At 41.9% G+C, this 25,920-nt stretch overlaps 8 non-coding genes and 8 pseudogenes across 8 annotated transcripts; all 16 read left to right on the top strand.

Moving 5' to 3' along the window:
- The first annotated feature begins 302 nt into the window (after positions 1–302).
- Positions 303–377, top strand: LOC141422106 (small nucleolar RNA SNORD113/SNORD114 family). Its single transcript, XR_012446757.1, has one exon. It is a non-coding gene; the product is annotated as a small nucleolar RNA SNORD113/SNORD114 family (small nucleolar RNA).
- Positions 378–865: 488 nt separating this feature from the next.
- Positions 866–933, top strand: LOC141422216 (small nucleolar RNA SNORD113/SNORD114 family; annotated as a pseudogene).
- Positions 934–3,792: 2,859 nt separating this feature from the next.
- Positions 3,793–3,867, top strand: LOC141422136 (small nucleolar RNA SNORD113/SNORD114 family). The gene has a single exon (XR_012446787.1). It is a non-coding gene; the product is annotated as a small nucleolar RNA SNORD113/SNORD114 family (small nucleolar RNA).
- Positions 3,868–4,355: 488 nt separating this feature from the next.
- Positions 4,356–4,423, top strand: LOC141422215 (small nucleolar RNA SNORD113/SNORD114 family; annotated as a pseudogene).
- A 2,861-nt stretch (positions 4,424–7,284) lies between these two features.
- On the top strand, positions 7,285–7,359 carry LOC141422135 (small nucleolar RNA SNORD113/SNORD114 family). The gene has a single exon (XR_012446786.1). It is a non-coding gene; the product is annotated as a small nucleolar RNA SNORD113/SNORD114 family (small nucleolar RNA).
- A 488-nt stretch (positions 7,360–7,847) lies between these two features.
- Positions 7,848–7,915, top strand: LOC141422214 (small nucleolar RNA SNORD113/SNORD114 family; annotated as a pseudogene).
- Positions 7,916–10,775: 2,860 nt separating this feature from the next.
- On the top strand, positions 10,776–10,850 carry LOC141422134 (small nucleolar RNA SNORD113/SNORD114 family). The gene has a single exon (XR_012446785.1). It is a non-coding gene; the product is annotated as a small nucleolar RNA SNORD113/SNORD114 family (small nucleolar RNA).
- Positions 10,851–11,338: 488 nt separating this feature from the next.
- Positions 11,339–11,406, top strand: LOC141422213 (small nucleolar RNA SNORD113/SNORD114 family; annotated as a pseudogene).
- A 2,859-nt stretch (positions 11,407–14,265) lies between these two features.
- On the top strand, positions 14,266–14,340 carry LOC141422150 (small nucleolar RNA SNORD113/SNORD114 family). Its single transcript, XR_012446801.1, has one exon. It is a non-coding gene; the product is annotated as a small nucleolar RNA SNORD113/SNORD114 family (small nucleolar RNA).
- A 488-nt stretch (positions 14,341–14,828) lies between these two features.
- On the top strand, positions 14,829–14,896 carry LOC141422212 (small nucleolar RNA SNORD113/SNORD114 family; annotated as a pseudogene).
- Positions 14,897–17,755: 2,859 nt separating this feature from the next.
- On the top strand, positions 17,756–17,830 carry LOC141422149 (small nucleolar RNA SNORD113/SNORD114 family). The gene has a single exon (XR_012446800.1). It is a non-coding gene; the product is annotated as a small nucleolar RNA SNORD113/SNORD114 family (small nucleolar RNA).
- A 488-nt stretch (positions 17,831–18,318) lies between these two features.
- LOC141422211 (small nucleolar RNA SNORD113/SNORD114 family) lies at positions 18,319–18,386 on the top strand (annotated as a pseudogene).
- A 2,859-nt stretch (positions 18,387–21,245) lies between these two features.
- On the top strand, positions 21,246–21,320 carry LOC141422148 (small nucleolar RNA SNORD113/SNORD114 family). The gene has a single exon (XR_012446799.1). It is a non-coding gene; the product is annotated as a small nucleolar RNA SNORD113/SNORD114 family (small nucleolar RNA).
- Positions 21,321–21,808: 488 nt separating this feature from the next.
- Positions 21,809–21,876, top strand: LOC141422210 (small nucleolar RNA SNORD113/SNORD114 family; annotated as a pseudogene).
- Positions 21,877–24,735: 2,859 nt separating this feature from the next.
- On the top strand, positions 24,736–24,810 carry LOC141422133 (small nucleolar RNA SNORD113/SNORD114 family). The gene has a single exon (XR_012446784.1). It is a non-coding gene; the product is annotated as a small nucleolar RNA SNORD113/SNORD114 family (small nucleolar RNA).
- Positions 24,811–25,298: 488 nt separating this feature from the next.
- Positions 25,299–25,366, top strand: LOC141422209 (small nucleolar RNA SNORD113/SNORD114 family; annotated as a pseudogene).
- The last annotated feature ends 554 nt before the right edge of the window (positions 25,367–25,920 follow it).

Raw genomic sequence — 25,920 nt, 5'->3', positions numbered from 1 at the left:
TTCAGATGCATCTTGTCTTTGAGTAATGCGTGTATAAAATGTGAGAATTTCAGTAAAATAAAATATATAACAGGGTGGAGAAATGACCCAAACAATGTATGCACATGTAAATAAACAAACAATCAAAATTAATCTACTAATCTGAGCATCATTCTTGGTACAGATATCAGCATCATGGTGGGTACAGGTATCAGGGGACCCAGTTCGAAAGCCTCAATCACAGTGGTTTAGAAATGTTATTGGTGAATGGATGGATGAGTCGGGAAAGACCGTAGATAAGCATGAAGGGGGTGGGCCGTTCATGGACCAATGATGACAGCTGCCGGCGTATGAGTCTGGGATGATGAATATTTCGTGTCTGGAACTCTGAGGTCCAGCACAATGACAGGTGGAAAAGCAAGGATTGCTGGAGAGAATGTGTCATTTTTATCCTCTTCTCTGCTCTGTACTCCTCAGAATGGACTCTGCCAAGGGGATTGACCTATTCTCCTGTTGTCACTGTCTCCCTCTTTGCATCTAGCTTATACCTTGGTCCACTGTAAGTACTAGTCAACATCATTGCCTTTGTTGTTCTTTCTGTTTTTAAAAAGTCTTTTTCTGTCATAGTGCCGAGCCTTAATGCCACCGATGAAGTACACACTCGCCAATGTTCGTGTACCTTTCATTGGTAGAGGCATTAGAGTAATTTTTCCGTATGTGAAACAGTGGGGATTGTCCTGACACGCTTTGTGCTTGACACATGGAGTGTATTAGCTGGAGGTTGGGGATCTTAATGCATTTTCTTCTTGATTTGTGATTTGCCTGTATTCCTCAATAATTAAGCAATGCACCGATATAGACGGCAATAGAGAAGGAGGGCCATTCCAGGACCAATGATGACTGGGGGCATGTGATCTAAAGATGAGCACGAGGCTTTGGGATTCTGAGGTCCAATAAAATGGCATCGAAGCAGGCCCTTTGTGGTGGGGTCCTTTGTTCAGGTTTGCAGAACAATTATAGAAAAGTAGACATGAAGAAGTCAAATAATTATTCAGTACTAAAGAGCATAGTAAGCGCAAAATGAAGTGAAGGATCTTTAAAGAAATCAATAGATGTCTAGTCGTTCGTTGATACATAGTAACGAAGCGTGTCCAGTCCATGTAGTGTCATGTGGTGTTTTCATACACATACATATTTTAGAGAATTTAAATCAGGTTCAACATGTCGCCTCAGTCCAATTCATCTGTGCTCACACATTGTGCATGTGCTCCTCTGTGTACTGTGTCCTCCTCTGTGCCCCTCAGAATGACTCTCCGGAGGGGATTGACCTGTACTTCCCTCATCACTACCTCCTTCTTCCATGTGGATTGAACCTTAGTCTACTCTAAGTAACAGTCAACCTTCTGTCTCTTCTGTGGTTCTTTGAAGGGATCTTCTGTATTACCAAAGGGCATTTCTGATAGCGAGCAAGTTGAATCGTGCCAAACTTAGTATCACTTCAATGGAGGCATCTTCTTGTTTGTTCCATGTGTGAAAACATGGGGTTTGTAATGACAAGGTTTTGTCGTTGACTAACTGAACCTGTAAAAAACTGTCAGGAATCTCAGTGCATATTTTTCCTGTATTTCTCTGTGTATTTGCTTTGCTCACTTAATTAATCAATGCACTGGGGTAGCTGGAATAAGAAAGAGGGCCATTCCTGGACCAGTGATGACAGGGCGGCAAGTGATTCAGGCAGAATGAGCACGAGGAGTCGAGATTCTGAGGTCCCACGCAAATGGAATCTAAACAAGCCCTGTTTTGGTGGCTTCCTATATTCACACGTCCTGATGTTACAAGGATCTTGGTTTGATCTTCATGAAGATCCATGTATTTAGAAACATTTACTAGTAAGGAATCGTGGGCAGGATTAGCCAACAATTAACAGTCAGTACACATGAATGAATTAAGTAATCATCTATTAATAAAATATATGTAAGAGTGTAGGTACCAGGTACCACTTTTTGATTTTCATTCTTCTTCTTGCGAAAGGCTGGGCCTATAGATCGACATCATCCCAGAGGCTCAGCATTAGATTTTTCTCGTGTAGGCTAAGATTTGAGTAGATTTGTTGTTTCTTGAGCACGTCACAGTGTAGACTGTGGAAACCCAAGGTGTTGATGGAAACTAGTCGATTATTGCTGATGATAGTCGATTAGTGCTCTACTTAGCTTGTAAGTTTGAAGGTTCTCGAGAACGAGAACAAACACTCATGAGTTAGTGAAAGCGTAAGATAGTACGCCAATGAACAGTTGAGAAAATCCGTCTCTGGAGAGAATGTCATTCCCTACCCTGCTGCACTCTCTTCATCATGGAGGGTCTGATTGGAATGAGAACGATGTAAATGACAGGCCACATGGTGTCATGGTGTTTGTTTGGAGACCAATGGGAGTAGCCCGCAAGTTTCCATGCCCTTGGGTAGTTGAGCAACGATAGTTACCGAATTTAATGGCTTTGTTATGTATTTCTATATTTTAAATACTAGAAAAATGTACTGCTTTTAACAACAGGCAAGGGAAAGGCAAACTTAAATGTAGCATGAAGAGGAGGTTGGTAGATGTCATTATTGTTTTTGGAGATCCATCATAACAAAGCATGTACAATCGATGTAGTGCCATGTGGGGTTTTAATGTCTGTATACATTTCATCCGAATTCCATAAGGTTAAAAAATGTCTCCTCACCAAGTATCATCTTGTCATTGCTCAAAGGTTCTGCATCCTTTCTTAGCAGTGGGAGATAAATGGTTCAAGATCAACATCTATAGTCACTGCGCTTCGCAAACCCAACCGCAGCTGCATCCTTCTATGTAACATCGCGTAGAGGCACCGATCAGGCTCACTGCATTCCTCCCTTGCCTCCCTTCCCCAGCCTCCATTCTCAACTTCCATGAACGCCTTGCTTTCCTATTGCACATCAGAGTGATCAGTGGTGATTTTCTTTGTATTCCTGACTCCTTTATTGAGAAAAGAAATCAGAATCTCGTTACTCCCCCCCTCCCCCCATTTTGTTATAAGTGACGACATGTCATTCTCTTTTATGGCTGAACAGAAGCTGACAGTGTTCGTAGCTAGAATATATACAGTAGTAAAATAATGATTTTAAGAGCAAAAACAAAACCAAAATCTGAACCAGAAATGATTCAATTACCTGATTGTCGTTCGCCCGTGATGTTTTGGAGATTGTCTGTTATACACAATCTTTATTTTCTGGGGATGTGGGAATTTGAATTAGTTTCCATATGAGATATTATAGAAATGAGTTAGTGATTGTGGAAATGACGCAGAAAATCAGTGATGAGTTCAGGAGTCAAAACAGAGAATGTCTTAGTTATCATTGTCTTCCATTTTTTCCTTTACTCTTCTCTGTGCTGCTCCCAATGGACCATTTGAGCTGGTGTAGGAATTCTCCGTGGCCAGGCACTCTGCGGAGCATCTCTCTGAGCAGCCTAGTGTCCCATGTGAGTGAGAGTCGTACATCTTGTCCTGTTTTGGGAGGTTCTGCTTTTAAAAAGTGTGAAAAATCATCAGATAAGTCCCAATGATAGCAGTGCAGATGTGGGGTTCGGATGCATCTTGTCCTTGAGTAACGCATGTATCAAATGTGAGAGTTTTATTACTATCAAAGTTATGTAGTGATCTGAGCATCATGGTGGGTACAGGTATCAGGGGACCCAGTTCGAAAGCCTCAATCACAGTGGTTTAGAAATGTTATTGGTGAATGGATGGATGAGTCGGGAAAGACCGTAGATAAGCATGAAGGGGGTGGGCCGTTCACGGACCAATGATGACAGCTGCCGGCGTATGAGTCTGGGATGATGAATATTTCGTGTCTGGAACTCTGAGGTCCAGCACAATGACAGGTGGAAAAGCAAGGATTGCTGGAGAGAATGTGTCATTTTTATCCTCTTCTCTGCTCTGTACTCCTCAGAATGGACTCTGCCAAGGGGATTGACCTATTCTCCTGTTGTCACTGTCTCCCTCTTTGCATCTAGCTTATACCTTGGTCCACTGTAAGTACTAGTCAACATCATTGCCTTTGTTGTTCTTTCCGTTTTTAAAAAGTCTTTTTCTGTCATAGTGCCGAGCCTTAATGCCACCGATGAAGTACACACTCGCCAATGTTCGTGTACCTTTCATTGGTAGAGGCATTAGAGTAATTTTCCCGTATGTGAAACAGTGGGGATTGTCCTGACACGCTTTGTGCTTGACACATTGAGTGTATTAGCTGGAGGTTGGGGATCTTAATGCATTTTCTTCTTGATTTGTGATTTGCCTGTATTCCTCAATAATTAAGCAATGCACCGATATAGACGGCAATAGAGAAGGAGGGCCATTCCAGGACCAATGATGACTGGGGGCATGTGATCTAAAGATGAGCACGAGGCTTTGGGATTCTGAGGTCCAATAAAATGGCATCGAAGCAGGCCCTTTGTGGTGGGGTCCTTTGTTCAGGTTTGCAGAACAATTATAGAAAAGTAGACATGAAGAAGTCAAATAATTATTCAGTACTAAAGAGCATAGTAAGCGCAAAATGAAGTGAAGGATCTTTAAAGAAATCAATAGATGTCTAGTCGTTCGTTGATACATAGTAACGAAGCGTGTCCAGTCCATGTAGTGTCATGTGGTGTTTTCATACACATACATATTTTAGAGAATTTAAATCAGGTTCAACATGTCGCCTCAGTCCAATTCATCTGTGCTCACACATTGTGCATGTGCTCCTCTGTGTACTGTGTCCTCCTCTGTGCCCCTCAGAATGACTCTCCGGAGGGGATTGACCTGTACTTCCCTCATCACTACCTCCTTCTTCCATGTGGATTGAACCTTAGTCTACTCTAAGTAACAGTCAACCTTCTGTCTCTTCTGTGGTTCTTTGAAGGGATCTTCTGTATTACCAAAGGGCATTTCTGATAGCGAGCAAGTTGAATCGTGCCAAACTTAGTATCACTTCAATGGAGGCATCTTCTTGTTTGTTCCATGTGTGAAAACATGGGGTTTGTAATGACAAGGTTTTGTCGTTGACTAACTGAACCTGACAGTAAAAAACTGTCAGGAATCTCAGTGCATATTTTTCCTGTATTTCTCTGTGTATTTGCTTTGCTCACTTAATTAATCAATGCACTGGGGTAGCTGGAATAAGAAAGAGGGCCATTCCTGGACCAGTGATGACAGGGCGGCAAGTGATTCAGGCAGAATGAGCACGAGGAGTCGAGATTCTGAGGTCCCACGCAAATGGAATCTAAACAAGCCCTGTTTTGGTGGCTTCCTATATTCACACGTCCTGATGTTACAAGGATCTTGGTTTGATCTTCATGAAGATCCATGTATTTAGAAACATTTACTAGTAAGGAATCGTGGGCAGGATTAGCCAACAATTAACAGTCAGTACACATGAATGAATTAAGTAATCATCTATTAATAAAATATATGTAAGAGTGTAGGTACCAGGTACCACTTTTTGATTTTCATTCTTCTTCTTGCGAAAGGCTGGGCCTATAGATCGACATCATCCCAGCGGCTCAGCATTAGATTTTTCTCGTGTAGGCTAAGATTTGAGTAGATTTGTTGTTTCTTGAGCACGTCACAGTGTAGACTGTGGAAACCCAAGGTGTTGATGGAAACTAGTCGATTATTGCTGATGATAGTCGATTAGTGCTCTACTTAGCTTGTAAGTTTGAAGGTTCTCGAGAACGAGAACAAACACTCATGAGTTAGTGAAAGCGTAAGATAGTACGCCAATGAACAGTTGAGAAAATCCGTCTCTGGAGAGAATGTCATTCCCTACCCTGCTGCGCTCTCTTCATCATGGAGGGTCTGATTGGAATGAGAACGATGTAAATGACAGGCCACATGGTGTCATGGTGTTTGTTTGGAGACCAATGGGAGTAGCCCGCAAGTTTCCATGCCCTTGGGTAGTTGAGTAACGATAGTTACCGAATTTAATGGCTTTGTTATTTATTTCTATATTTTAAATACTAGAAAAATGTACTGCTTTTAACAACAGGCAAGGGAAAGGCAAACTTAAATGTAGCATGAAGAGGAGGTTGGTAGATGTCATTATTGTTTTTGGAGATCCATCATAACAAAGCATGTACAATCGATGTAGTGTCATGTGGGGTTTTAATGTATGTATACATTTCATCCGAATTCCATAAGGTTAAAAAATGTCTCCTCACCAAGTATCATCTTGTCATTGCTCAAAGGTTCTGCATCCTTTCTTAGCAGTGGGAGATAAATGGTTCAAGATCAACATCTATAGTCACTGCGCTTCGCAAACCCAACCGCAGCTTCATCCTTCTATGTAACATCGCTTAGAGGCACCGATCAGGCTCACTGCATTCCTCCCTTGCCTCCCTTCCCCAGCCTCCATTCTCAACTTCCATGAACGCCTTGCTTTCCTATTGCACATCAGAGTGATCAGTGGTGATTTTCTTTGTATTCCTGACTCTTTTATTGAGAAAAGAAATCAGAATCTCGTTACTCCCCCCCCCCCCATTTTGTTATAAGTGACGACATGTCATTCTCTTTTATGGCTGAACAGAAGCTGACAGTGTTCGTAGCTAGAATATATACAGTAGTAAAATAATGATTTTAAGAGCAAAAACAAAACCAAAATCTGAACCAGAAATGATTCAATTACCTGATTGTCGTTCGCCCGTGATGTTTTGGAGATTGTCTGTTATACACAATCTTTATTTTCTGGGGATGTGGGAATTTGAATTAGTTTCCATATGAGATATTATAGAAATGAGTTAGTGATTGTGGAAATGACGCAGAAAATCAGTGATGAGTTCAGGAGTCAAAACAGAGAATGTCTTAGTTATCATTGTCTTCCATTTTTTCCTTTACTCTTCTCTGTGCTGCTCCCAATGGACCATTTGAGCTGGTGTAGGAATTCTCCGTGGCCAGGCACTCTGCGGAGCATCTCTCTGAGCAGCCTAGTGTCCCATGTGAGTGAGAGTCGTACATCTTGTCCTGTTTTGGGAGGTTCTGCTTTTAAAAAGTGTGAAAAATCATCAGATAAGTCCCAATGATAGCAGTGCAGATGTGGGCTTCGGATGCATCTTGTCCTTGAGTAACGCATGTATAAAATGTGGGAGTTTTATTACTATCAAAGTTATGTAGTGATCTGAGCATCATGGTGGGTACAGGTATCAGGGGACCCAGTTCGAAAGCCTCAATCACAGTGGTTTAGAAATGTTATTGGTGAATGGATGGATGAGTCGGGAAAGACCGTAGATAAGCATGAAGGGGGTGGGCCGTTCACGGACCAATGATGACAGCTGCCGGCGTATGAGTCTGGGATGATGAATATTTCGTGTCTGGAACTCTGAGGTCCAGCACAATGACAGGTGGAAAAGCAAGGATTGCTGGAGAGAATGTGTCATTTTTATCCTCTTCTCTGCTCTGTACTCCTCAGAATGGACTCTGCCAAGGGGATTGACCTATTCTCCTGTTGTCACTGTCTCCCTCTTTGCATCTAGCTTATACCTTGGTCCACTGTAAGTACTAGTCAACATCATTGCCTTTGTTGTTCTTTCCGTTTTTAAAAAGTCTTTTTCTGTCATAGTGCCGAGCCTTAATGCCACCGATGAAGTACACACTCGCCAATGTTCGTGTACCTTTCATTGGTAGAGGCATTAGAGTAATTTTCCCGTATGTGAAACAGTGGGGATTGTCCTGACACGCTTTGTGCTTGACACATTGAGTGTATTAGCTGGAGGTTGGGGATCTTAATGCATTTTCTTCTTGATTTGTGATTTGCCTGTATTCCTCAATAATTAAGCAATGCACCGATATAGACGGCAATAGAGAAGGAGGGCCATTCCAGGACCAATGATGACTGGGGGCATGTGATCTAAAGATGAGCACGAGGCTTTGGGATTCTGAGGTCCAATAAAATGGCATCGAAGCAGGCCCTTTGTGGTGGGGTCCTTTGTTCAGGTTTGCAGAACAATTATAGAAAAGTAGACATGAAGAAGTCAAATAATTATTCAGTACTAAAGAGCATAGTAAGCGCAAAATGAAGTGAAGGATCTTTAAAGAAATCAATAGATGTCTAGTCGTTCGTTGATACATAGTAACGAAGCGTGTCCAGTCCATGTAGTGTCATGTGGTGTTTTCATACACATACATATTTTAGAGAATTTAAATCAGGTTCAACATGTCGCCTCAGTCCAATTCATCTGTGCTCACACATTGTGCATGTGCTCCTCTGTGTACTGTGTCCTCCTCTGTGCCCCTCAGAATGACTCTCCGGAGGGGATTGACCTGTACTTCCCTCATCACTACCTCCTTCTTCCATGTGGATTGAACCTTAGTCTACTCTAAGTAACAGTCAACCTTCTGTCTCTTCTGTGGTTCTTTGAAGGGATCTTCTGTATTACCAAAGGGCATTTCTGATAGCGAGCAAGTTGAATCGTGCCAAACTTAGTATCACTTCAATGGAGGCATCTTCTTGTTTGTTCCATGTGTGAAAACATGGGGTTTGTAATGACAAGGTTTTGTCGTTGACTAACTGAACCTGACAGTAAAAAACTGTCAGGAATCTCAGTGCATATTTTTCCTGTATTTCTCTGTGTATTTGCTTTGCTCACTTAATTAATCAATGCACTGGGGTAGCTGGAATAAGAAAGAGGGCCATTCCTGGACCAGTGATGACAGGGCGGCAAGTGATTCAGGCAGAATGAGCACGAGGAGTCGAGATTCTGAGGTCCCACGCAAATGGAATCTAAACAAGCCCTGTTTTGGTGGCTTCCTATATTCACACGTCCTGATGTTACAAGGATCTTGGTTTGATCTTCATGAAGATCCATGTATTTAGAAACATTTACTAGTAAGGAATCGTGGGCAGGATTAGCCAACAATTAACAGTCAGTACACATGAATGAATTAAGTAATCATCTATTAATAAAATATATGTAAGAGTGTAGGTACCAGGTACCACTTTTTGATTTTCATTCTTCTTCTTGCGAAAGGCTGGGCCTATAGATCGACATCATCCCAGCGGCTCAGCATTAGATTTTTCTCGTGTAGGCTAAGATTTGAGTAGATTTGTTGTTTCTTGAGCACGTCACAGTGTAGACTGTGGAAACCCAAGGTGTTGATGGAAACTAGTCGATTATTGCTGATGATAGTCGATTAGTGCTCTACTTAGCTTGTAAGTTTGAAGGTTCTCGAGAACGAGAACAAACACTCATGAGTTAGTGAAAGCGTAAGATAGTACGCCAATGAACAGTTGAGAAAATCCGTCTCTGGAGAGAATGTCATTCCCTACCCTGCTGCGCTCTCTTCATCATGGAGGGTCTGATTGGAATGAGAACGATGTAAATGACAGGCCACATGGTGTCATGGTGTTTGTTTGGAGACCAATGGGAGTAGCCCGCAAGTTTCCATGCCCTTGGGTAGTTGAGTAACGATAGTTACCGAATTTAATGGCTTTGTTATTTATTTCTATATTTTAAATACTAGAAAAATGTACTGCTTTTAACAACAGGCAAGGGAAAGGCAAACTTAAATGTAGCATGAAGAGGAGGTTGGTAGATGTCATTATTGTTTTTGGAGATCCATCATAACAAAGCATGTACAATCGATGTAGTGTCATGTGGGGTTTTAATGTATGTATACATTTCATCCGAATTCCATAAGGTTAAAAAATGTCTCCTCACCAAGTATCATCTTGTCATTGCTCAAAGGTTCTGCATCCTTTCTTAGCAGTGGGAGATAAATGGTTCAAGATTAACATCTATAGTCACTGCGCTTCGCAAACCCAACCGCAGCTTCATCCTTCTATGTAACATCGCTTAGAGGCACCGATCAGGCTCACTGCATTCCTCCCTTGCCTCCCTTCCCCAGCCTCCATTCTCAACTTCCATGAACGCCTTGCTTTCCTATTGCACATCAGAGTGATCAGTGGTGATTTTCTTTGTATTCCTGACTCTTTTATTGAGAAAAGAAATCAGAATCTCGTTACTCCCCCCCCCCCATTTTGTTATAAGTGACGACATGTCATTCTCTTTTATGGCTGAACAGAAGCTGACAGTGTTCGTAGCTAGAATATATACAGTAGTAAAATAATGATTTTAAGAGCAAAAACAAAACCAAAATCTGAACCAGAAATGATTCAATTACCTGATTGTCGTTCGCCCGTGATGTTTTGGAGATTGTCTGTTATACACAATCTTTATTTTCTGGGGATGTGGGAATTTGAATTAGTTTCCATATGAGATATTATAGAAATGAGTTAGTGATTGTGGAAATGACGCAGAAAATCAGTGATGAGTTCAGGAGTCAAAACAGAAAATGTCTTAGTTATCATTGTCTTCCATTTTTTCCTTTACTCTTCTCTGTGCTGCTCCCAATGGACCATTTGAGCTGGTGTAGGAATTCTCCGTGGCCAGGCACTCTGCGGAGCATCTCTCTGAGCAGCCTAGTGTCCCATGTGAGTGAGAGTCGTACATCTTGTCCTGTTTTGGGAGGTTCTGCTTTTAAAAAGTGTGAAAAATCATCAGATAAGTCCCAATGATAGCAGTGCAGATGTGGGGTTCGGATGCATCTTGTCCTTGAGTAACGCATGTATCAAATGTGAGAGTTTTATTACTATCAAAGTTATGTAGTGATCTGAGCATCATGGTGGGTACAGGTATCAGGGGACCCAGTTCGAAAGCCTCAATCACAGTGGTTTAGAAATGTTATTGGTGAATGGATGGATGAGTCGGGAAAGACCGTAGATAAGCATGAAGGGGGTGGGCCGTTCACGGACCAATGATGACAGCTGCCGGCGTATGAGTCTGGGATGATGAATATTTCGTGTCTGGAACTCTGAGGTCCAGCACAATGACAGGTGGAAAAGCAAGGATTGCTGGAGAGAATGTGTCATTTTTATCCTCTTCTCTGCTCTGTACTCCTCAGAATGGACTCTGCCAAGGGGATTGACCTATTCTCCTGTTGTCACTGTCTCCCTCTTTGCATCTAGCTTATACCTTGGTCCACTGTAAGTACTAGTCAACATCATTGCCTTTGTTGTTCTTTCCGTTTTTAAAAAGTCTTTTTCTGTCATAGTGCCGAGCCTTAATGCCACCGATGAAGTACACACTCGCCAATGTTCGTGTACCTTTCATTGGTAGAGGCATTAGAGTAATTTTCCCGTATGTGAAACAGTGGGGATTGTCCTGACACGCTTTGTGCTTGACACATTGAGTGTATTAGCTGGAGGTTGGGGATCTTAATGCATTTTCTTCTTGATTTGTGATTTGCCTGTATTCCTCAATAATTAAGCAATGCACCGATATAGACGGCAATAGAGAAGGAGGGCCATTCCAGGACCAATGATGACTGGGGGCATGTGATCTAAAGATGAGCACGAGGCTTTGGGATTCTGAGGTCCAATAAAATGGCATCGAAGCAGGCCCTTTGTGGTGGGGTCCTTTGTTCAGGTTTGCAGAACAATTATAGAAAAGTAGACATGAAGAAGTCAAATAATTATTCAGTACTAAAGAGCATAGTAAGCGCAAAATGAAGTGAAGGATCTTTAAAGAAATCAATAGATGTCTAGTCGTTCGTTGATACATAGTAACGAAGCGTGTCCAGTCCATGTAGTGTCATGTGGTGTTTTCATACACATACATATTTTAGAGAATTTAAATCAGGTTCAACATGTCGCCTCAGTCCAATTCATCTGTGCTCACACATTGTGCATGTGCTCCTCTGTGTACTGTGTCCTCCTCTGTGCCCCTCAGAATGACTCTCCGGAGGGGATTGACCTGTACTTCCCTCATCACTACCTCCTTCTTCCATGTGGATTGAACCTTAGTCTACTCTAAGTAACAGTCAACCTTCTGTCTCTTCTGTGGTTCTTTGAAGGGATCTTCTGTATTACCAAAGGGCATTTCTGATAGCGAGCAAGTTGAATCGTGCCAAACTTAGTATCACTTCAATGGAGGCATCTTCTTGTTTGTTCCATGTGTGAAAACATGGGGTTTGTAATGACAAGGTTTTGTCGTTGACTAACTGAACCTGACAGTAAAAAACTGTCAGGAATCTCAGTGCATATTTTTCCTGTATTTCTCTGTGTATTTGCTTTGCTCACTTAATTAATCAATGCACTGGGGTAGCTGGAATAAGAAAGAGGGCCATTCCTGGACCAGTGATGACAGGGCGGCAAGTGATTCAGGCAGAATGAGCACGAGGAGTCGAGATTCTGAGGTCCCACGCAAATGGAATCTAAACAAGCCCTGTTTTGGTGGCTTCCTATATTCACACGTCCTGATGTTACAAGGATCTTGGTTTGATCTTCATGAAGATCCATGTATTTAGAAACATTTACTAGTAAGGAATCGTGGGCAGGATTAGCCAACAATTAACAGTCAGTACACATGAATGAATTAAGTAATCATCTATTAATAAAATATATGTAAGAGTGTAGGTACCAGGTACCACTTTTTGATTTTCATTCTTCTTCTTGCGAAAGGCTGGGCCTATAGATCGACATCATCCCAGCGGCTCAGCATTAGATTTTTCTCGTGTAGGCTAAGATTTGAGTAGATTTGTTGTTTCTTGAGCACGTCACAGTGTAGACTGTGGAAACCCAAGGTGTTGATGGAAACTAGTCGATTATTGCTGATGATAGTCGATTAGTGCTCTACTTAGCTTGTAAGTTTGAAGGTTCTCGAGAACGAGAACAAACACTCATGAGTTAGTGAAAGCGTAAGATAGTACGCCAATGAACAGTTGAGAAAATCCGTCTCTGGAGAGAATGTCATTCCCTACCCTGCTGCGCTCTCTTCATCATGGAGGGTCTGATTGGAATGAGAACGATGTAAATGACAGGCCACATGGTGTCATGGTGTTTGTTTGGAGACCAATGGGAGTAGCCCGCAAGTTTCCATGCCCTTGGGTAGTTGAGTAACGATAGTTACCGAATTTAATGGCTTTGTTATTTATTTCTATATTTTAAATACTAGAAAAATGTACTGCTTTTAACAACAGGCAAGGGAAAGGCAAACTTAAATGTAGCATGAAGAGGAGGTTGGTAGATGTCATTATTGTTTTTGGAGATCCATCATAACAAAGCATGTACAATCGATGTAGTGTCATGTGGGGTTTTAATGTATGTATACATTTCATCCGAATTCCATAAGGTTAAAAAATGTCTCCTCACCAAGTATCATCTTGTCATTGCTCAAAGGTTCTGCATCCTTTCTTAGCAGTGGGAGATAAATGGTTCAAGATCAACATCTATAGTCACTGCGCTTCGCAAACCCAACCGCAGCTTCATCCTTCTATGTAACATCGCTTAGAGGCACCGATCAGGCTCACTGCATTCCTCCCTTGCCTCCCTTCCCCAGCCTCCATTCTCAACTTCCATGAACGCCTTGCTTTCCTATTGCACATCAGAGTGATCAGTGGTGATTTTCTTTGTATTCCTGACTCTTTTATTGAGAAAAGAAATCAGAATCTCGTTACTCCCCCCCCCCATTTTGTTATAAGTGACGACATGTCATTCTCTTTTATGGCTGAACAGAAGCTGACAGTGTTCGTAGCTAGAATATATACAGTAGTAAAATAATGATTTTAAGAGCAAAAACAAAACCAAAATCTGAACCAGAAATGATTCAATTACCTGATTGTCGTTCGCCCGTGATGTTTTGGAGATTGTCTGTTATACACAATCTTTATTTTCTGGGGATGTGGGAATTTGAATTAGTTTCCATATGAGATATTATAGAAATGAGTTAGTGATTGTGGAAATGACGCAGAAAATCAGTGATGAGTTCAGGAGTCAAAACAGAGAATGTCTTAGTTATCATTGTCTTCCATTTTTTCCTTTACTCTTCTCTGTGCTGCTCCCAATGGACCATTTGAGCTGGTGTAGGAATTCTCCGTGGCCAGGCACTCTGCGGAGCATCTCTCTGAGCAGCCTAGTGTCCCATGTGAGTGAGAGTCGTACATCTTGTCCTGTTTTGGGAGGTTCTGCTTTTAAAAAGTGTGAAAAATCATCAGATAAGTCCCAATGATAGCAGTGCAGATGTGGGCTTCGGATGCATCTTGTCCTTGAGTAACGCATGTATAAAATGTGGGAGTTTTATTACTATCAAAGTTATGTAGTGATCTGAGCATCATGGTGGGTACAGGTATCAGGGGACCCAGTTCGAAAGCCTCAATCACAGTGGTTTAGAAATGTTATTGGTGAATGGATGGATGAGTCGGGAAAGACCGTAGATAAGCATGAAGGGGGTGGGCCGTTCACGGACCAATGATGACAGCTGCCGGCGTATGGGTCTGGGATGATGAATATTTCGTGTCTGGAACTCTGAGGTCCAGCACAATGACAGGTGGAAAAGCAAGGATTGCTGGAGAGAATGTGTCATTTTTATCCTCTTCTCTGCTCTGTACTCCTCAGAATGGACTCTGCCAAGGGGATTGACCTATTCTCCTGTTGTCACTGTCTCCCTCTTTGCATCTAGCTTATACCTTGGTCCACTGTAAGTACTAGTCAACATCATTGCCTTTGTTGTTCTTTCCGTTTTTAAAAAGTCTTTTTCTGTCATAGTGCCGAGCCTTAATGCCACCGATGAAGTACACACTCGCCAATGTTCGTGTACCTTTCATTGGTAGAGGCATTAGAGTAATTTTTCCGTATGTGAAACAGTGGGGATTGTCCTGACACGCTTTGTGCTTGACACATTGAGTGTATTAGCTGGAGGTTGGGGATCTTAATGCATTTTCTTCTTGATTTGTGATTTGCCTGTATTCCTCAATAATTAAGCAATGCACCGATATAGACGGCAATAGAGAAGGAGGGCCATTCCAGGACCAATGATGACTGGGGGCATGTGATCTAAAGATGAGCACGAGGCTTTGGGATTCTGAGGTCCAATAAAATGGCATCGAAGCAGGCCCTTTGTGGTGGGGTCCTTTGTTCAGGTTTGCAGAACAATTATAGAAAAGTAGACATGAAGAAGTCAAATAATTATTCAGTACTAAAGAGCATAGTAAGCGCAAAATGAAGTGAAGGATCTTTAAAGAAATCAATAGATGTCTAGTCGTTCGTTGATACATAGTAACGAAGCGTGTCCAGTCCATGTAGTGTCATGTGGTGTTTTCATACACATACATATTTTAGAGAATTTAAATCAGGTTCAACATGTCGCCTCAGTCCAATTCATCTGTGCTCACACATTGTGCATGTGCTCCTCTGTGTACTGTGTCCTCCTCTGTGCCCCTCAGAATGACTCTCCGGAGGGGATTGACCTGTACTTCCCTCATCACTACCTCCTTCTTCCATGTGGATTGAACCTTAGTCTACTCTAAGTAACAGTCAACCTTCTGTCTCTTCTGTGGTTCTTTGAAGGGATCTTCTGTATTACCAAAGGGCATTTCTGATAGCGAGCAAGTTGAATCGTGCCAAACTTAGTATCACTTCAATGGAGGCATCTTCTTGTTTGTTCCATGTGTGAAAACATGGGGTTTGTAATGACAAGGTTTTGTCGTTGACTAACTGAACCTGTAAAAAACTGTCAGGAATCTCAGTGCATATTTTTCCTGTATTTCTCTGTGTATTTGCTTTGCTCACTTAATTAATCAATGCACTGGGGTAGCTGGAATAAGAAAGAGGGCCATTCCTGGACCAGTGATGACAGGGCGGCAAGTGATTCAGGCAGAATGAGCACGAGGAGTCGAGATTCTGAGGTCCCACGCAAATGGAATCTAAACAAGCCCTGTTTTGGTGGCTTCCTATATTCACACGTCCTGATGTTACAAGGATCTTGGTTTGATCTTCATGAAGATCCATGTATTTAGAAACATTTACTAGTAAGGAATCGTGGGCAGGATTAGCCAACAATTAACAGTCAGTACACATGAATGAATTAAGTAATCATCTATTAATAAAATATATGTAAGAGTGTAGGTACCAGGTACCACTTTTTGATTTTCATTCTTCTTCTTGCGAAAGGCTGGGCCTATAGATCGACATCATCCCAGAGGCTCAGCATTAGATTTTTCTCGTGTAGGCTAAGATTTGAGTAGATTTGTTGTTTCTTGAGCACGTCACAGTGTAGACTGTGGAAACCCAAGGTGTTGATGGAAACTAGTCGATTATTGCTGATGATAGTCGATTAGTGCTCTACTTAGCTTGTAAGTTTGAAGGTTCTCGAGAACGAGAACAAACACTCATGAGTTAGTGAAAGCGTAAGATAGTACGCCAATGAACAGTTGAGAAAATCCGTCTCTGGAGAGAATGTCATTCCCTACCCTGCTGCGCTCTCTTCATCATGGAGGGTCTGATTGGAATGAGAACGATGTAAATGACAGGCCACATGGTGTCATGGTGTTTGTTTGGAGACCAATGGGAGTAGCCCGCAAGTTTCCATGCCCTTGGGTAGTTGAGTAACGATAGTTACCGAATTTAATGGCTTTGTTATTTATTTCTATATTTTAAATACTAGAAAAATGTACTGCTTTTAACAACAGGCAAGGGAAAGGCAAACTTAAATGTAGCATGAAGAGGAGGTTGGTAGATGTCATTATTGTTTTTGGAGATCCATCATAACAAAGCATGTACAATCGATGTAGTGTCATGTGGGGTTTTAATGTATGTATACATTTCATCCGAATTCCATAAGGTTAAAAAATGTCTCCTCACCAAGTATCATCTTGTCATTGCTCAAAGGTTCTGCATCCTTTCTTAGCAGTGGGAGATAAATGGTTCAAGATCAACATCTATAGTCACTGCGCTTCGCAAACCCAACCGCAGCTTCATCCTTCTATGTAACATCGCTTAGAGGCACCGATCAGGCTCACTGCATTCCTCCCTTGCCTCCCTTCCCCAGCCTCCATTCTCAACTTCCATGAACGCCTTGCTTTCCTATTGCACATCAGAGTGATCAGTGGTGATTTTCTTTGTATTCCTGACTCCTTTATTGAGAAAAGAAATCAGAATCTCGTTACTCCCCCCCCCCCCCCATTTTGTTATAAGTGACGACATGTCATTCTCTTTTATGGCTGAACAGAAGCTGACAGTGTTCGTAGCTAGAATATATACAGTAGTAAAATAATGATTTTAAGAGCAAAAACAAAACCAAAATCTGAACCAGAAATGATTCAATTACCTGATTGTCGTTCGCCCGTGATGTTTTGGAGATTGTCTGTTATACACAATCTTTATTTTCTGGGGATGTGGGAATTTGAATTAGTTTCCATATGAGATATTATAGAAATGAGTTAGTGATTGTGGAAATGACGCAGAAAATCAGTGATGAGTTCAGGAGTCAAAACAGAGAATGTCTTAGTTATCATTGTCTTCCATTTTTTCCTTTACTCTTCTCTGTGCTGCTCCCAATGGACCATTTGAGCTGGTGTAGGAATTCTCCGTGGCCAGGCACTCTGCGGAGCATCTCTCTGAGCAGCCTAGTGTCCCATGTGAGTGAGAGTCGTACATCTTGTCCTGTTTTGGGAGGTTCTGCTTTTAAAAAGTGTGAAAAATCATCAGATAAGTCCCAATGATAGCAGTGCAGATGTGGGCTTCGGATGCATCTTGTCCTTGAGTAACGCATGTATAAAATGTGAGAGTTTTATTACTATCAAAGTTATGTAGTGATCTGAGCATCATGGTGGGTACAGGTATCAGGGGACCCAGTTCGAAAGCCTCAATCACAGTGGTTTAGAAATGTTATTGGTGAATGGATGGATGAGTCGGGAAAGACCGTAGATAAGCATGAAGGGGGTGGGCCGTTCACGGACCAATGATGACAGCTGCCGGCGTATGGGTCTGGGATGATGAATATTTCGTGTCTGGAACTCTGAGGTCCAGCACAATGACAGGTGGAAAAGCAAGGATTGCTGGAGAGAATGTGTCATTTTTATCCTCTTCTCTGCTCTGTACTCCTCAGAATGGACTCTGCCAAGGGGATTGACCTATTCTCCTGTTGTCACTGTCTCCCTCTTTGCATCTAGCTTATACCTTGGTCCACTGTAAGTACTAGTCAACATCATTGCCTTTGTTGTTCTTTCCGTTTTTAAAAAGTCTTTTTCTGTCATAGTGCTGAGCCTTAATGCCACCGATGAAGTACACACTCGCCAATGTTCGTGTACCTTTCATTGGTAGAGGCATTAGAGTAATTTTTCCGTATGTGAAACAGTGGGGATTGTCCTGACACGCTTTGTGCTTGACACATTGAGTGTATTAGCTGGAGGTTGGGGATCTTAATGCATTTTCTTCTTGATTTGTGATTTGCCTGTATTCCTCAATAATTAAGCAATGCACCGATATAGACGGCAATAGAGAAGGAGGGCCATTCCAGGACCAATGATGACTGGGGGCATGTGATCTAAAGATGAGCACGAGGCTTTGGGATTCTGAGGTCCAATAAAATGGCATCGAAGCAGGCCCTTTGTGGTGGGGTCCTTTGTTCAGGTTTGCAGAACAATTATAGAAAAGTAGACATGAAGAAGTCAAATAATTATTCAGTACTAAAGAGCATAGTAAGCGCAAAATGAAGTGAAGGATCTTTAAAGAAATCAATAGATGTCTAGTCGTTCGTTGATACATAGTAACGAAGCGTGTCCAGTCCATGTAGTGTCATGTGGTGTTTTCATACACATACATATTTTAGAGAATTTAAATCAGGTTCAACATGTCGCCTCAGTCCAATTCATCTGTGCTCACACATTGTGCATGTGCTCCTCTGTGTACTGTGTCCTCCTCTGTGCCCCTCAGAATGACTCTCCGGAGGGGATTGACCTGTACTTCCCTCATCACTACCTCCTTCTTCCATGTGGATTGAACCTTAGTCTACTCTAAGTAACAGTCAACCTTCTGTCTCTTCTGTGGTTCTTTGAAGGGATCTTCTGTATTACCAAAGGGCATTTCTGATAGCGAGCAAGTTGAATCGTGCCAAACTTAGTATCACTTCAATGGAGGCATCTTCTTGTTTGTTCCATGTGTGAAAACATGGGGTTTGTAATGACAAGGTTTTGTCGTTGACTAACTGAACCTGTAAAAAACTGTCAGGAATCTCAGTGCATATTTTTCCTGTATTTCTCTGTGTATTTGCTTTGCTCACTTAATTAATCAATGCACTGGGGTAGCTGGAATAAGAAAGAGGGCCATTCCTGGACCAGTGATGACAGGGCGGCAAGTGATTCAGGCAGAATGAGCACGAGGAGTCGAGATTCTGAGGTCCCACGCAAATGGAATCTAAACAAGCCCTGTTTTGGTGGCTTCCTATATTCACACGTCCTGATGTTACAAGGATCTTGGTTTGATCTTCATGAAGATCCATGTATTTAGAAACATTTACTAGTAAGGAATCGTGGGCAGGATTAGCCAACAATTAACAGTCAGTACACATGAATGAATTAAGTAATCATCTATTAATAAAATATATGTAAGAGTGTAGGTACCAGGTACCACTTTTTGATTTTCATTCTTCTTCTTGCGAAAGGCTGGGCCTATAGATCGACATCATCCCAGCGGCTCAGCATTAGATTTTTCTCGTGTATGCTAAGATTTGAGTAGATTTGTTGTTTCTTGAGCACGTCACAGTGTAGACTGTGGAAACCCAAGGTGTTGATGGAAACTAGTCGATTATTGCTGATGATAGTCGATTAGTGCTCTACTTAGCTTGTAAGTTTGAAGGTTCTCGAGAACGAGAACAAACACTCATGAGTTAGTGAAAGCGTAAGATAGTACGCCAATGAACAGTTGAGAAAATCCGTCTCTGGAGAGAATGTCATTCCCTACCCTGCTGCGCTCTCTTCATCATGGAGGGTCTGATTGGAATGAGAACGATGTAAATGACAGGCCACATGGTGTCATGGTGTTTGTTTGGAGACCAATGGGAGTAGCCCGCAAGTTTCCATGCCCTTGGGTAGTTGAGTAACGATAGTTACCGAATTTAATGGCTTTGTTATTTATTTCTATATTTTAAATACTAGAAAAATGTACTGCTTTTAACAACAGGCAAGGGAAAGGCAAACTTAAATGTAGCATGAAGAGGAGGTTGGTAGATGTCATTATTGTTTTTGGAGATCCATCATAACAAAGCATGTACAATCGATGTAGTGCCATGTGGGGTTTTAATGTATGTATACATTTCATCCGAATTCCATAAGGTTAAAAAATGTCTCCTCACCAACTATCATCTTGTCATTGCTCAAAGGTTCTGCATCCTTTCTTAGCAGTGGGAGATAAATGGTTCAAGATCAACATCTATACTCACTGCGCTTCGCAAACCCAACCGCAGCTGCATCCTTCTATGTAACATCGCGTAGAGGCACCGATCAGGCTCACTGCATTCCTCCCTTGCCTCCCTTCCCCAGCCTCCATTCTCAACTTCCATGAACGCCTTGCTTTCCTATTGCACATCAGAGTGATCAGTGGTGATTTTCTTTGTATTCCTGACTCCTTTATTGAGAAAAGAAATCAGAATCTCGTTACTCCCCCCCTCCCCCCATTTTGTTATAAGTGACGACATGTCATTCTCTTTTATGGCTGAACAGAAGCTGACAGTGTTCGTAGCTAGAATATATACAGTAGTAAAATAATGATTTTAAGAGCAAAAACAAAACCAAAATCTGAACCAGAAATGATTCAATTACCTGATTGTCGTTCGCCCGTGATGTTTTGGAGATTGTCTGTTATACACAATCTTTATTTTCTGGGGATGTGGGAATTTGAATTAGTTTCCATATGAGATATTATAGAAATGAGTTAGTGATTGTGGAAATGACGCAGAAAATCAGTGATGAGTTCAGGAGTCAAAACAGAGAATGTCTTAGTTATCATTGTCTTCCATTTTTTCCTTTACTCTTCTCTGTGCTGCTCCCAATGGACCATTTGAGCTGGTGTAGGAATTCTCCATGGCCAGGCACTCTGCGGAGCATCTCTCTGAGCAGCCTAGTGTCCCATGTGAGTGAGAGTCGTACATCTTGTCCTGTTTTGGGAGGTTCTGCTTTTAAAAAGTGTGAAAAATCATCAGATAAGTCCCAATGATAGCAGTGCAGATGTGGGGTTCGGAGGCATCTTGTCCTTGAGTAACGCATGTATCAAATGTGAGAGTTTTATTACTATCAAAGTTATGTAGTGATCTGAGCATCATGGTGGGTACAGGTATCAGGGGACCCAGTTCGAAAGCCTCAATCACAGTGGTTTAGAAATGTTATTGGTGAATGGATGGATGAGTCGGGAAAGACCGTAGATAAGCATGAAGGGGGTGGGCCGTTCACGGACCAATGATGACAGCTGCCGGCGTATGGGTCTGGGATGATGAATATTTCGTGTCTGGAACTCTGAGGTCCAGCACAATGACAGGTGGAAAAGCAAGGATTGCTGGAGAGAATGTGTCATTTTTATCCTCTTCTCTGCTCTGTACTCCTCAGAATGGACTCTGCCAAGGGGATTGACCTATTCTCCTGTTGTCACTGTCTCCCTCTTTGCATCTAGCTTATACCTTGGTCCACTGTAAGTACTAGTCAACATCATTGCCTTTGTTGTTCTTTCCGTTTTTAAAAAGTCTTTTTCTGTCATAGTGCCGAGCCTTAATGCCACCGATGAAGTACACACTCGCCAATGTTCGTGTACCTTTCATTGGTAGAGGCATTAGAGTAATTTTTCCGTATGTGAAACAGTGGGGATTGTCCTGACACGCTTTGTGCTTGACACATGGAGTGTATTAGCTGGAGGTTGGGGATCTTAATGCATTTTCTTCTTGATTTGTGATTTGCCTGTATTCCTCAATAATTAAGCAATGCACCGATATAGACGGCAATAGAGAAGGAGGGCCATTCCAGGACCAATGATGACTGGGGGCATGTGATCTAAAGATGAGCACGAGGCTTTGGGATTCTGAGGTCCAATAAAATGGCATCGAAGCAGGCCCTTTGTGGTGGGGTCCTTTGTTCAGGTTTGCAGAACAATTATAGAAAAGTAGACATGAAGAAGTCAAATAATTATTCAGTACTAAAGAGCATAGTAAGCGCAAAATGAAGTGAAGGATCTTTAAAGAAATCAATAGATGTCTAGTCGTTCGTTGATACATAGTAACGAAGCGTGTCCAGTCCATGTAGTGTCATGTGGTGTTTTCATACACATACATATTTTAGAGAATTTAAATCAGGTTCAACATGTCGCCTCAGTCCAATTCATCTGTGCTCACACATTGTGCATGTGCTCCTCTGTGTACTGTGTCCTCCTCTGTGCCCCTCAGAATGACTCTCCGGAGGGGATTGACCTGTACTTCCCTCATCACTACCTCCTTCTTCCATGTGGATTGAACCTTAGTCTACTCTAAGTAACAGTCAACCTTCTGTCTCTTCTGTGGTTCTTTGAAGGGATCTTCTGTATTACCAAAGGGCATTTCTGATAGCGAGCAAGTTGAATCGTGCCAAACTTAGTATCACTTCAATGGAGGCATCTTCTTGTTTGTTCCATGTGTGAAAACATGGGGTTTGTAATGACAAGGTTTTGTCGTTGACTAACTGAACCTGTAAAAAACTGTCAGGAATCTCAGTGCATATTTTTCCTGTATTTCTCTGTGTATTTGCTTTGCTCACTTAATTAATCAATGCACTGGGGTAGCTGGAATAAGAAAGAGGGCCATTCCTGGACCAGTGATGACAGGGCGGCAAGTGATTCAGGCAGAATGAGCACGAGGAGTCGAGATTCTGAGGTCCCACGCAAATGGAATCTAAACAAGCCCTGTTTTGGTGGCTTCCTATATTCACACGTCCTGATGTTACAAGGATCTTGGTTTGATCTTCATGAAGATCCATGTATTTAGAAACATTTACTAGTAAGGAATCGTGGGCAGGATTAGCCAACAATTAACAGTCAGTACACATGAATGAATTAAGTAATCATCTATTAATAAAATATATGTAAGAGTGTAGGTACCAGGTACCACTTTTTGATTTTCATTCTTCTTCTTGTGAAAGGCTGGGCCTATACATCGACATCATCCCAGCGGCTCAGCATTAGATTTTTCTCGTGTATGCTAAGATTTGAGTAGATTTGTTGTTTCTTGAGCACGTCACAGTGTAGACTGTGGAAACCCAAGGTGTTGATGGAAACTAGTCGATTATTGCTGATGATAGTCGATTAGTGCTCTACTTAGCTTGTAAGTTTGAAGGTTCTCGAGAACGAGAACAAACACTCATGAGTTAGTGAAAGCGTAAGATAGTACACCAATGAACAGTTGAGAAAATCCGTCTCTGGAGAGAATGTCATTCCCTACCCTGCTGCGCTCTCTTCATCATGGAGGGTCTGATTGGAATGAGAACGATGTAAATGACAGGCCACATGGTGTCATGGTGTTTGTTTGGAGACCAATGGGAGTAGCCCGCAAGTTTCCATGCCCTTGGGTAGTTGAGTAACGATAGTTACCGAATTTAATGGCTTTGTTATTTATTTCTATATTTTAAATACTAGAAAAATGTACTGCTTTTAACAACAGGCAAGGGAAAGGCAAACTTAAATGTAGCATGAAGAGGAGGTTGGTAGATGTCATTATTGTTTTTGGAGATCCATCATAACAAAGCATGTACAATCGATGTAGTGTCATGTGGGGTTTTAATGTATGTATACATTTCATCCGAATTCCATAAGGTTAAAAAATGTCTCCTCACCAAGTATCATCTTGTCATTGCTCAAAGGTTCTGCATCCTTTCTTAGCAGTGGGAGATAAATGGTTCAAGATCAACATCTATAGTCACTGCGCTTCGCAAACCCAACCGCAGCTGCATCCTTCTATGTAACATCGCGTAGAGGCACCGATCAGGCTCACTGCATTCCTCCCTTGCCTCCCTTCCCCAGCCTCCATTCTCAACTTCCATGAACGCCTTGCTTTCCTATTGCACATCAGAGTGATCAGTGGTGATTTTCTTTGTATTCCTGACTCCTTTATTGAGAAAAGAAATCAGAATCTCGTTACTCCCCCCCTCCCCCCATTTTGTTATAAGTGACGACATGTCATTCTCTTTTATGGCTGAACAGAAGCTGACAGTGTTCGTAGCTAGAATATATACAGTAGTAAAATAATGATTTTAAGAGCAAAAACAAAACCAAAATCTGAACCAGAAATGATTCAATTACCTGATTGTCGTTCGCCCGTGATGTTTTGGAGATTGTCTGTTATACACAATCTTTATTTTCTGGGGATGTGGGAATTTGAATTAGTTTCCATATGAGATATTATAGAAATGAGTTAGTGATTGTGGAAATGACGCAGAAAATCAGTGATGAGTTCAGGAGTCAAAACAGAGAATGTCTTAGTTATCATTGTCTTCCATTTTTTCCTTTACTCTTCTCTGTGCTGCTCCCAATGGACCATTTGAGCTGGTGTAGGAATTCTCCGTGGCCAGGCACTCTGCGGAGCATCTCTCTGAGCAGCCTAGTGTCCCATGTGAGTGAGAGTCGTACATCTTGTCCTGTTTTGGGAGGTTCTGCTTTTAAAAAGTGTGAAAAATCATCAGATAAGTCCCAATGATAGCAGTGCAGATGTGGGGTTCGGATGCATCTTGTCCTTGAGTAACGCATGTATCAAATGTGAGAGTTTTATTACTATCAAAGTTATGTAGTGATCTGAGCATCATGGTGGGTACAGGTATCAGGGGACCCAGTTCGAAAGCCTCAATCACAGTGGTTTAGAAATGTTATTGGTGAATGGATGGATGAGTCGGGAAAGACCGTAGATAAGCATGAAGGGGGTGGGCCGTTCACGGACCAATGATGACAGCTGCCGGCGTATGAGTCTGGGATGATGAATATTTCGTGTCTGGAACTCTGAGGTCCAGCACAATGACAGGTGGAAAAGCAAGGATTGCTGGAGAGAATGTGTCATTTTTATCCTCTTCTCTGCTCTGTACTCCTCAGAATGGACTCTGCCAAGGGGATTGACCTATTCTCCTGTTGTCACTGTCTCCCTCTTTGCATCTAGCTTATACCTTGGTCCACTGTAAGTACTAGTCAACATCATTGCCTTTGTTGTTCTTTCCGTTTTTAAAAAGTCTTTTTCTGTCATAGTGCCGAGCCTTAATGCCACCGATGAAGTACACACTCGCCAATGTTCGTGTACCTTTCATTGGTAGAGGCATTAGAGTAATTTTTCCGTATGTGAAACAGTGGGGATTGTCCTGACACGCTTTGTGCTTGACACATGGAGTGTATTAGCTGGAGGTTGGGGATCTTAATGCATTTTCTTCTTGATTTGTGATTTGCCTGTATTCCTCGATAATTAAGCAATGCACCGATATAGACGGCAATAGAGAAGGAGGGCCATTCCAGGACCAATGATGACTGGGGGCATGTGATCTAAAGATGAGCACGAGGCTTTGGGATTCTGAGGTCCAATAAAATGGCATCGAAGCAGGCCCTTTGTGGTGGGGTCCTTTGTTCAGGTTTGCAGAACAATTATAGAAAAGTAGACATGAAGAAGTCAAATAATTATTCAGTACTAAAGAGCATAGTAAGCGCAAAATGAAGTGAAGGATCTTTAAAGAAATCAATAGATGTCTAGTCGTTCGTTGATACATAGTAACGAAGCGTGTCCAGTCCATGTAGTGTCATGTGGTGTTTTCATACACATACATATTTTAGAGAATTTAAATCAGGTTCAACATGTCGCCTCAGTCCAATTCATCTGTGCTCACACATTGTGCATGTGCTCCTCTGTGTACTGTGTCCTCCTCTGTGCCCCTCAGAATGACTCTCCGGAGGGGATTGACCTGTACTTCCCTCATCACTACCTCCTTCTTCCATGTGGATTGAACCTTAGTCTACTCTAAGTAACAGTCAACCTTCTGTCTCTTCTGTGGTTCTTTGAAGGGATCTTCTGTATTACCAAAGGGCATTTCTGATAGCGAGCAAGTTGAATCGTGCCAAACTTAGTATCACTTCAATGGAGG

Source organism: Castor canadensis, chromosome 3 (genome assembly GCF_047511655.1).
Source record: "Castor canadensis chromosome 3, mCasCan1.hap1v2, whole genome shotgun sequence".
NCBI lineage: Eukaryota > Metazoa > Chordata > Mammalia > Rodentia > Castoridae > Castor > Castor canadensis.
Note: the sequence above shows the minus strand (reverse complement) of the source record. Positions and strands in the feature narration are given on the sequence as shown.